The sequence below is a fragment of the Sabethes cyaneus genome, chromosome 2, assembly GCF_943734655.1.
Source record: "Sabethes cyaneus chromosome 2, idSabCyanKW18_F2, whole genome shotgun sequence".
NCBI classification, from domain to species: domain Eukaryota; kingdom Metazoa; phylum Arthropoda; class Insecta; order Diptera; family Culicidae; genus Sabethes; species Sabethes cyaneus.
The window spans coordinates 69,778,324-69,791,105 of NC_071354.1; positions in this window are offsets into that span (position 1 = coordinate 69,778,324).

Genomic DNA, 12,782 nt, shown 5'->3' on the forward strand with positions numbered 1-12,782 from the left:
AACAACCCAGTCAGCCAGCTTTTACTCCGGCGACCAAAATCACAAAGCATTCCCATTCTGGCTGAAAGTCCTTCTGGCATGTATGTATGCCATCACGCTACGGAAAATTATCCGTCATCTCGCACGCTACACGCTCGGCGGGACATTTCGAACGCGACACCGCAGCCCCGGCCGAGTCACTCGCTGCTACTCGTCCATTGTGGGAACGATCAAATTTCGTTTCTCTCAGCTTCCGCCTCCTGGAAAGTGGCACGAAAACGTCCGTCACGAGCATTGCTTGGACTGTGGTGCGGTGGTGGCTAGGTGCCACAGGGAGTAAACTCACCATGGCTGAAAAATGAGCAATAAAAAAGGTGAAATAGAACGCCATAAATCTGTCATCCGACATTTCACAAACCGAAAACATTAATCATAGACAGAGTGAGTGGTGCAAAGTCCTGCGCTGAGAGTTTCCGACATGGAGCTCTGTCTCTGTGGGAGCCTGATAGCACCCGCAGTGGGGGTATTACCAGACACCGGCAAGCAGCAAGGTTGAGAAAATTATTATGGATAGCCAAGGAAAGTTGTACCCAGTAATGGAAGTTTTTTTTCCTCTCTGCTACTAGACAATAAACCTTCGTAACATTATTGTCAGGATAACATTGAACCAAATTTGACTCCTAATTCTCTAAAGGTATTATGAAGCAAAGTTTCATTATACATAGTTTACAAACTGCTCATGGGATTCTCGTGTGTGAGAAGGAACAGAATTTCATTTTCGCAACGCCTGTGATTCTAACGATAGTAAGTTATTTTTTTACGTGAAATGATGTATTTTATTTTTAGTTAGCACACATTCAATCAGCTCTGAAAGCAACTCGATCAGTATAACCACATTATCCTTCTCACTCAAAGGTAATAATAACACCATATTCACCCAGACCGGAGTCCACATTCAAGTTATTTATCTGTAGAAGCCGAAAATACACAAACAAAGCCAATAAAACTTTCTTATTAGATGTCATTCACATTCGAACGAATATACGGAGATCGAAACTTTTCCGAAGGGTTCCAATGTAAGCGCCATTTCCTTCCCGTATGACTGCTTTCCTAAAGGAACAATCTCACCAGAACGTTGGATTACATATAACTAAGCCAACTAGTGAGCAACGTGCTAACGCAGCAGTCGTTACCGTTGTTGAACACATCCTGTCAATTATCATATTTCTGGGGAAATACACGCGCGCCACTACCGTCGCGTCGCCACTACAACCGACGGACCCTAGACTTCAGCATACATCTGGCCCACTCGGATATCCATAGAACTAGTCTACTTGTAGCAGCATAATACAAGTCAGTCATGCAGCAACACTCGCTACGTGACAAAGAGTGCATAATTATTCGAACACCTTTCTTCGGTGTGCCTGGTGCGGGGCTGCCATTCCAATATGTTGTTAGGCTGTCTGTCTCATCAGCGTAGTCCGACGAAGTTCCAACACAGCCAGCAAAAACCTGACTCATGTCAACAGTTCCGTTCCGATGGAATAGTGGCTCTGAACAGTGATGCATCCTAATGTTCTTTAACCCACCACCACAAGGTGCCGGCTACCGGCAGGACAGGACTTCCATTGAACAGCTTTGACCGAGGAGATCTGAATAACGTTCCGAACATATTAGGTTGATGGCTTTTCAGTGCACGTCAATCTAGCAAAAGTACATTAACACTAGTTGCTAGAAGCATTTCTGACAATTGGTTGTTTGTTACAAGCGCAGAGATTGACGCGAGCAACTTGTAATGGATTCCATTAAATATAGTGGATCTATTCGAAATGTCAACTCATATCTCATGCCGAAACCAAGTGTCATTGTTCTACTGTGAATTGAACATATGTGATGGCAGCATAATTTTTATTGAATTCTAGAAGAAAATCAGTAACAATTTAAATACACCCCAAGTTACTGATAGAAGAATGATGTAATATTATCGGATTGCCTTTGCCTTTGGCGTTTGACAGTCAAGCTCCCATTTCGAATCTTGAGCACTCACACATATGCGCATATAATGTCGAAATCCCATGCCGAACGAAGTAATTTGCTGTTTCGTCACTAACGAGAATGACATTAGCTGGGGCTCGTTTATGCAGGAATGAAGGGGGAGCAAAAAGTGGAGGTGAGGATACGGGTGTTTGGAATTTGCGGAATTTGTTATTCCTGCTGCAAACAACTTCAGCGAGGGCTCCAGCTTATGTTAAAATTTTATCGTGCAAAATACTCAAAAATGTAACCACTCTGCTGTTTTTTCTAGAAAGAACATAAAAATCACCTGTTCTTTCACTAGAACTAGGCTTAGTCAACCACCGAACAAGAAGTTTAATCTTGCTGGTTTTCTTGCGGGACGACGAAATTGTACAGGCATTTGCTACGAACAAGACACTGCATGTAACGTTTTCTATCCGTATCAGATCCGTTTAACCCGCGAATCTCAATTACTGTGGAATAGACCATTCTCGTGTCTTGTTGTCTTAACTTAAGTGCCGGTACAGTTTTGTTCTTCCATTGGAAATGTATATTTACACCACTTGTGTTTTCTATAATTTGTTAAAGATTTTATTTATTTAGCTTCACACGGAACACTTCTAACAATGGGTTGATAATGTCATATACCTTCCCATTCTACTGCACTAAAAGGCAATTGTGACACGTAAGCAGCTTTATCAGTCTCCACATTGTCGCTTTCATCGCCTCGCGGTCGTTTTTTCGCGACAGTCAGTTTTTTTTCGTCGGAAATTTGCTTTCCTAGTTTCATGTGGTCGTTGAATGTGGTATCGTTTGTGACAATAAAAGATTTTGGTCTAAAGTTACAGTCTTCACGTATACCTTCATTCTTATCTCGATTCTTATATGTCTTATTGTTTAAGACAAAGTCTCTTTTTGACGTAGGACTACGTCTTACGGCAAGTTTTGAGATAGGGTGTCATTCCAAAAAATCAAAAAATTCGAGCGTCACGAAAAATGAAAGGTTTTGAGCGCTAATAGCTCAGCGGTTTTCCGATCGATTTTCAATATTCCTACACCAATCGATCGGAAAATCTTCTAAAAATTGACCCAAATGAAGAAAAGTATGGATTCTTGATGTTGAACTATTGAAAAATTGAAAATAATGAACCTATGTTTTACCAGAATTCTCGCTTCGTAATTGGTTGGGAGATTCTTCACGATGATCTAAATCTATACCAATTTGATATCTGTGCTTGGGAAGTAAGCCAAAACAAGTGACAAAGTTTCCTCATTTCAACAAGATTTCTTAACACCGCGGTTCAACCTAGACCATTTTGATGTCCTTGCTTGGGAAGTACGCCAGAGAGAGTGACAAAGCCCACTCGTGCCAACAGATTTCTTACGAACGCGGTTAAACCTAGTCCAATCTGATGTCTGTGTTAGAGAAGTGTGCCAGAAAAAATGACACAAGCTCATTGTCCCAACAGATCGCAAATTCTTTACTGCGTGACGATTAAACCTCGGCGAATTTGATATCTGTGTTGGAAAAATGTGCTACAGCTGTAGTGTTCGGTTATAATACGGCTCTGTATGAATACGGATGCTTGCCGTTTCATTAGAAGTGTAGTGAAAAGATGTGCTGTTGATAAAATAGGATTGAATTGGTAAAATCCTTTCAACGTGGGAAACCATGGATAATAAAAACAATCTTTAATTTCAGTAAGGTAGCAGGATAGTAATAGTTTGTGTTCTTGATTTTGTTAAATTGTTTTCAAATGGACAATTTTTTGAGAATTGAACGTATGCAATGTTACTACTTTGATAAATGTTACATACAACGCATGTAGCATGTATATATGTTGCATATAGCATGTATACCTGAAGAATCGAATGATTACAAGCATGAATGCATGCCACTATCACTACAAAGAGACTTACGTAGTCCTGCGTCACCTATATATGCGGTCGTGTCTTGTACACAACCTCTCTGATTTTTTAATCTTAGGATTACATTATATTGTGCTTCCATTAAATACTATGGAATTTTCCAGCACAAGTACGTACACATTACAGTTTGCCAAAGCTCAAAGAACACGACGTCGTTGGTAACAAAAAGAGCACTCGTTTTCCTACCAAAGGAGTAGCAGCTCCATAGGATCATAGACACAAGGCATAAAACTATACTTTCTTCAATAATATTGTGGGTAAAAATTAATCATACAATTGCCTTATACACCGCTTTCGCTGAAGCGCTGCTGTCAAAACTAAGCAAAAGAAGCTTGGGCTTGGGCCCATGTGAGGCGGAAATTTTGGCTAAGCTATCTAGGGTTTATTTCTAATCCCCGTCGTAGTAAGGAAAGCCACTCTAATTTCCATCATTTCTTAGGTAGATTTAATGAATACTCCAAAAGTTCTTGACAAATTGGCTAAAAGGCATGAGAAATGTTATTCTGCAAGATTTCTGCTGGTCATGCAAGTTTTCCCGGCTGGAGAATAACGACAATGCGTTACGTAAGTTGTTTTCATTTATGAATAACGCAAATTGAAACGATTAGTCTTCGTCGCACGAAAAAACGTAGGAAATTTGGCTGCTAGGAATTCTTTAGAGAAAAAAAGCATTTAAATAGACCTCAGCTCACTTTGATTGATCGCATATGATAGTCAATAAACTAAAATATTAGGAAAAACTAATTTTGCATTGTATGTTATAAAAATCGCTGATCTTTTTAATAATTTATGTTGGATAGGACGGGAATAGGCAATTACGACGAAGCAGCGACATACCCTATATTCTATTTACTCTTTTCAAAATACTCAGTCAGAATAAATCAGAATCAGAATCAAATCAAATCAAATAAATTCTACATCCCATCCTGTCAATTAAAGAATAATGTGACATGTTTTGACCTGGGACTACGTCTTACGGTAAGTTTTGAGATAGGGTGTCATTACTTTAGGTAACAGGCTTAAAACGAATGTTAAGCTAGCAATCCAGCTAGCACCAAATCGTACATCAATAACCGAAAATTATCGTAAATAACTCTTAACAAATTCGGAGACTAAAGCTAAATTCTTAACTAAAGCTTAATAAAGTCCGCCCGAGTTGATTTTCAGTCGTGTATAATGATAATAGCTGACATGCATTAAAATGATATTCAGTACAGAATCGTATAGCAGTACGGAGCGGGTCGGACTTAATCGGATATTGTCGTATATAATTACTTATTCCTCATCACGTATATCGCCTGCAAAATACCACGGATATGCCAATTTTGCGCTTCAAATACAATTTATTAGCATGTATATATGTACGTAAGGCTGATATTTAACTTTTATATACATTTAAAAATGCTAGCTGGGAACTTACGGTTAAACGGAAAAAAATAATAAATAATCTGAGTTATCATTTACCACTGGTTCACTTTCGTCAATTTCCTTGCAAAAAGTTGATATATAGCACCATTTATTATGACTTCAATTAAAGCAACATATTAAACACCCAAAATCAATTTGCAGATCAGACAGTCGCTAATCTATACCTATACAGAAGGATTTCTGTCTGTCTGTCTGTCTGTCTGTCTGTATGTTCCTTATAGAATCGAAAACTACTGAACCAATCGGCATGAAAATATGCATGTAGAGGTTTTTTGGGGCCAGGAAAGGTTTAAGTGATGGTTAGAAACCCCTCCCCCACTAAGAGGGGGGGGGCTCCCATACAAATGAAACACAAATTTCTGCATAACTCGACAACTAATCAAGCAAATACAACAAAATTTGGCATGTGGGTGTTTCCGGTGACAAGAATTTATTCTATGGTAAATTGAGACCGCTCCCCTCTTTATAAGGGGAATTATAACTCCTCTCCTCTTTAAAAGGGGGGGCTTCCATACAAATTTCCTCATAACTCGAGAACTAATCAAGCAAATGGAACCAAATTTGACACGTGGGTGTTTTTGGAGACAAACATTTTTTCTATGATGAACTGGGACCCCTCCTCACTTTAGGAGAGGGGGCTCCTATACAAATGAAATACAAATTTCCTCATAACTCGAGAGCTAATCAAGCAAATGAAACCAAATTTGGCATGTGAAAGTTTTCGAGGGCAAGAATATTTTCTATGGTAAATTAAGACCCCTCCCAACTTTAAGAGGGGGGGCTCCTATACAAATGAAATACAAATTTCCTCATAACTCGAGAGCTAATCAAGCAAATGGAACAAAATTTGGCACGTGGGTGTTTTTGGAGACAAATTTTTTTTCTATGATGAATTGGGACCCCTCCCCACTTTAGGAAGGGGGGCTCCTATACAAATTAAATGCAAATTTCCTCATAACTCTAGAATTAAGCAAGCAAATGGAACCAAATTTGGCATGTGAAAGTTTTCTAGGGCAAAAATATTTTCTATGGTGAATTAGAACCCCTCCCCACTTTAAGAGGGGGGGCTCCTATACAAACGAAATACAAATTTCCTCATAACTCGAGAACTAATTAAGCAAATGGAACCAAATTTGACACGTGGGTGTTTTTATAGACAAAAATTTTTTCTATGATGAACTGGGACCCCTCCTCACTTTAGGAGGGGGGGCTCCTGTACAAATGAAATACAAATTTCCTCATAACTCGAGAGCTAATCAAGCAAATGAAACCAAATTTGGCATGTGAAGGTTTTCGAGGGCAAGAATATTTTCTATGGTGAATTAGGACCCCTCCCAACTTTAAGAGGGGGGGCTCCTATACAAACGAAACACAAATTTCCTCATAACTCGAGAACTAATTAAGCAAATGGAACCAAATTTGACACGTGGGTGTTTTTATAGACAAAAATTTTTTCTATGGTGAATTAGGACCCCTCCCAACTTTACGAGGGGGTGCTTCTACACAAATAAAATACAAATTTCCTCATAATTCGAGAACTAATCAAGCAAATGGAACCATATTTGGCATGTGGGTGTTTTTGGATGCAACCATTTTTTATATGATGAATTAGGACCCCTTACCTTTTTAAGAGGGGGGGGGGGGCTCTCATACAAACGAAATACAAATTTCCTCATAACTCTAGAACTAATCAAGCAAATGGAACCAAATTTATCATATGGGTGTTTTTGTAGGCAAGAATATTTTCTATGGTATATTTTCTATGGATTTCCCCACTTAAGGAGGGGGTGGGCTCCTATACAAATGAAAAACAAATTTCCTCATAACTCGAGAACTAATCAACCAAATGGAATCAAATTTGACATGTAAGTGGTTTTGGACGCAAGATTTTTTTCTATGGTGAATTGAGACCCCTCTCTTCTTTAGAAAGCGAGTTATGGCCCATCTCCCCTTTAAGAGGGTGGGCTTCCATACAAATGAAATGCAAATTTCCTCTTATCTCGAGAACTAATCAATCAAATGGAACCAAATTTGGCATGTGAGAGTTTTAGATGGCAGAAATTTTTTCTATGGTGAATTACGACCCCTTCCCCTTTTTAGAGGGGAGCTCCCATACAAATGAAATTCAAATTTCCTTATAACTTGAGAACTAATCAAGCAAATGGAACCAAATTTGGCATGTGGGAGATTTTGGAGTCTTGAATTCATTTTACGATAGTTAGAGACCTCTCACCCCTGTGGTAGGGGGATATGGACTCTCATACAAATAAAACAAAAATTTTTGCGAAACTCAAAAACTAATCGAACTCGAGAAATTCGAGACTCTTCCATAAAATATTAGTCAATACAAGACCACAAAAACTATCTATAGTAACACTAGATCATTCAGGACGAGACGGTCGCGAGTGTTGCCGGTGACCCGCCGTCGGAAGCGCCGCCCACTGGGGGGCTTGCAAAATTCGAGATTGTGACAAAGATCATCCGAGATTCATGATTTATGTACAACACAGGTTAATTTGTGGCAATACGAAGTTTGTCGGGTCAGCTAGTCTATACCTATAAAAAAGGATTTCTGTCTGTCTGTCTGTCTGTCTGTATGTATGTTCCTTATAGAATCGAAAACTACTGAACCAATCGGCGTGAAAATTTGCATGTAGAGGTTTTTGGGGCCAGGAAAGGTTTAAGTGATGGTTAGAGACCCCTCCCCCTACTAAGAGGGGGGGCTCCCATACAAATGAAACACAAATTTCTGCATAACTCGAGAACTAATCAAGCAAATAGAACAAAATTTGGCATGTGTGTGTTTTCGGTGACAAGAATTTATTCTATGGTAAATTGCGACCCATCCCCCCCTTAATAAGGGGAATTATGACTCCTGTCCCCTCTAAGAGGGGGGGCTTCCATACAAATGAAATACAAATTTCATCATAACTCGAGAACTAATCAAGCAAATGGAACCAAATTTGGCATGTGAAGGTTTTCGAGGGCAAGAATATTTTCTATGGTGAATTAGGACCCCTCTCCACTTTAAGAGGGGGGCTCCTGTACAAATGAAACACAAATTTCCTCATAACTCGAGAACTAATCAAGCAAATGGAACCAAATTTGGCATGTGGGTGTTTTTGGAGACAAATTTTTTTTTCTATGATGAATTGAGACCCCTCCCCACTTTAGGAGGGGGGGCTCCTATACAAATGAAATACAAATTTCCTCATAACTCGAGAACTAATGAAGCAAATTGAACAAAATTTGACATGTGAAAGTTTTCGATGGTAAGAATATTTTCTATGGTGAATTAGGACTCCTCCTCACTTTAAGAGGCGGGGCTCCTATACAAACGAAATACAAATTTTCGCATAAGTCGAGAACTAATCAAGCAAATGGAACCAAATTTGGCATGTAGGTGTTTTTGGAGGCAAGAAGTTTTTCCATGATGAATTAGGACCCCTTCCCACTTTAGGAGGGGGGGGGGCTCCTATACAAATGAAAAACAAATTTTCTTATAACTCGAGAACTAATCAAGCAAATGGAACCAAATTTGGCATGTGAAGGTTTTCGAGGGCAAGAATATTTTCTATGGTGAATTAGGACCCCTCTCCACTTTAAGAGGGGGGCTCCTGTACAAATGAAACACAAATTTCCTCATAACTCGAGAACTAATCAAGCAAATGGAACCAAATTTGGCATGTGGGTGTTTTTGGAGACAAATTTTTTTTCTATGATGAATTGAGACCCCTCCCCACTTTAGGAGGGGGGGCTCCTATACAAATGAAATACAAATTTCCTCATAACTCGAGAACTAATGAAGCAAATTGAACAAAATTTGACATGTGAAAGTTTTCGATGGTAAGAATATTTTCTATGGTGAATTAGGACTCCTCCTCACTTTAAGAGGCGGGGCTCCTATACAAACGAAATACAAATTTTCTCATAAGTCGAGAACTAATCAAGCAAATGGAACCAAATTTGGCATGTAGGTGTTTTTGGAGGCAAGAAGTTTTTCCATGATGAATTAGGACCCCTCCCCACTTTAGGAGGGGGGGGCTCCTATACAAATGAAAAACAAATTTTCTTATAACTCGAGAACTAATCAAGCAAATAGAACCAAATTTGGCATGTGGAGGTTTTTGGAGGCAAGAATTTTTTCTATGATGAAATACGACCCCTTACCGTTTTAGGAGGGGGGCTCCCATGCAAACTAAATACAAATTTCCTCATAACTCGAGAACTAATCAAGCGAATGAAACCAAATTTAGCATGTGGGTGTTTTTGTAGGCATGAATATTTTCTATGGTGACTTAGGACCCCTCACTACTTTAGGAGGGGGGCTCCTATACAAATGAAAAACAAATTTCCTCATAACTCAAGAATTAATCAATCAAATGGAACCAAATTTGACATGTAAGTGGTTTTGGAGGCAAGATTTTTTTTCTATGGTGAATTGAGACCCCTCTCCTCTTTAGAAAGCGAGTTATGACCCATTTCCCCTTTAAGAGGGTGGGCTTCCATACAAATGAAATGCAAATTTCCTCTTATCTCGAGAACTAATCAAGCAAATGGAACCGAATTCGGCATGTGGGAGATTTTGGAGTCTTGAATTTATTTTATGATAGTTAGAGGCCTCTCACCCCTGTGGTAGGGGGATATGGACTTCAATACAAATAAAACAGAATTTTTTGCGAAACTCAAAAACTAATCGAACTCGAGAAATTCGAGACTCTTCCATGAAACATTAATCAATAACAAGACCACAAAAACTATCTTTAGTAACACTAGATCATTCAGGACGAGACGGCCGCGAGTGTTGCCGGCAACCCACTGTTGGAAGCGCCGCCCCTTGGGGGGAGGCAACTCCCCGTAGAAATCACTACTGTCTGGGTTTATTTGTTTTCTTAGGTCTACCTGGGTTTCCTGGAACGAGCGACAGCGAGTAAGGAGAGGATCGCGAAATGGTACTTTCCACGAAAAAGTTTTCCGTTTAATCGTACATTTCGCTTAAGGTTTTTCGCAAAATGATATTCGGCGAAATGTTCTACAATCATGGCGAATATTACTATCCGCTTTCTGGCTATGCAATGAGGGGACAGGGGAGTTGTTTTCTACTTTAATCTGAGGGAAAATTGCAAATTTGTATATTAAACTACCCTTTCCTGGTAACTAATAAGCATTAACATAAGCAGCAAATCAGCGTATCTGGCATTTTATACTGCACGTTGTTGTATATTAGCTTTTTGACTGCATAAGTGTAAATTGGCATCCAAAATTGTATTCAAATTCTTCGTGTCGGTATTTAGCTGTAAGTTAGCATTGTCAGCACTATATGAAGGTTACCAGTAAAGCAGCTGTATATTTTTCCAAAATAGCATTTAAGGCGACTTAAATGCTTATTGACCTACATTTGAATAGCATTGGTGATGCTTACTGGTTACCTGGGATGCTTTCATAGTTACGTAACTACCAAAATGAATTATCTAAGGTTGAACTTCTCATAAACTTGCAAAACTCGAGATTGTGACAAAGATCATCCGAGATTCATGATTTATGTACAACACAGGTTAATTTGTGGCAATACGAAGTTTGTCGGGTCAGCTAGTTCTTCATAACTTTGGAAATTACTACATCACGTCACATGCATGAATATTCCGTCAGCCTCTTTTTCATATAAGACATCAGTTTTAAATTAATTCTTTCAGTATACGGATTTAATCGAGCGAAAGATAGGGTTGGTCACTCACTTTTTTATAACGGTTCATTCAGGACATCAAATTGGACTAGGTTTATCGCGGACGCGGTCCTAAGAAATCTTGATACGATGACGAGACTTATCATTTTTTCTGGCACACTTTCCTAACACAGACGTCAAATTGGTCTACACACTTAAAAAAATGCCGAAGTCAGCAAAATTTTGCCGAGATTTGGACAGCCGAGCGTTCGGTAAAATTTTTTATGATGCCAAACGTTAGTAAAGATCCGAGAACGTCGATTTGCAAAACTAAAATTTTCACCGAACACTCGGCTGAACAAATCTCTGCAAATCTTGCTGAGTTTTTTAAGTGTGTATGTTTATAGGGTTCCCAAAAAAATTTGTGTCTTTATCACCTTTTCTGGCGTACTTCCCAAGCTCAGATATCAAGTTATTATAGGTGCGAACATTGTTATCAATTTTCAGCCTGTTGAGACGAGGGGGGTTTGTCACTTTTTTTTATAAAAATAAAGGAAAAATGTAACAACAGCTATTAAATGCAAGTTTAAAAACTGGAATGAGTGTAAATCTAAGTACGGTTGTATATAACCGTACCACTTGTGGTTTGGAAACATCGTTATCGCTACGGCAAATCAGCACTACTACTATTTTTAGTAAGATTATGCCAAAAACTTTTTAATGATCTAAAAGTTTGTTAGCGAAACATGTAATCTACTGTAGTGTAATGGATTTTTAGAAAAATTTACAACCGTTTGATACTAATATCTCTAGAATCTATTAAGGAATGACTGAGTTATAAGCGTGCAAACTATAGCCCCTTTTCGTCACAGGTTCCCTTTTCGTTTTCCTAAAGTGCACCCCAATATTGCAATCAAAAACGTAGTCCTACGTCAAAAAGTACCATTTTTCGAAAATTATAAAAATTTTATTTTGTGTTTTATTACTGTTGAGTTAAATTTTAACGTAATCAAAGTAGATCGATCAGCAAAATTAGTTGCTTCCGGCATTTGCGGTAGAGCGCCGCTATTTTTATTATTTTTCCTCTTATCCTACCTCATGGTTATGAAAACAAGTACAAATGTATCCGTGAAACAACACTCGCTTAATCAAATAGATGGTTTCATATTGACACAAATGGCGTTAAAAATAATATTGAAAGCCTCGACATTCTATCATTTTGGAACAACATTTTCATACAAATTAAAACTCATTTATTCGTTATTTGAGCCAAAGTGGCCAAATACTTCCCGCAGCCCGGTCCCGATGTTTCGCAATTCAACTAATTTGCACATCAATAAACTTGCAAATAGTGCCATCGGAACGGAAAATAATGCAGTCCGGCCAAACAGCGGCAAAGCAAACAGTTAGCAGCTATCAACGAGCAGTTACATATTTCGCGTTTCAAAACGCGTCACCTCCTTCCAGCACGGCACGGGAACACAATCGCAAAAATTGCAATAAACAATGGACTCATTTCCGCCCTACTTGTGCCACGTGAATCCCATTATCGTTAAAAATATTAACACATTAACATTAACATAAACCATAATTTTTACGCCGTTGTTTTTACAGCTCGTTTACCTGGCGGCATTCCGCGGGTAACTACGAGCAACATTGCTAGAAATTGATGGGGCTATTAAATGAGTAGCCCATTTTCCCATGAGTATTTCTCGGTTCTGGTGATTGCTAGTGGAACCGACAAAAAAAGGACTCACCATGATGCCGG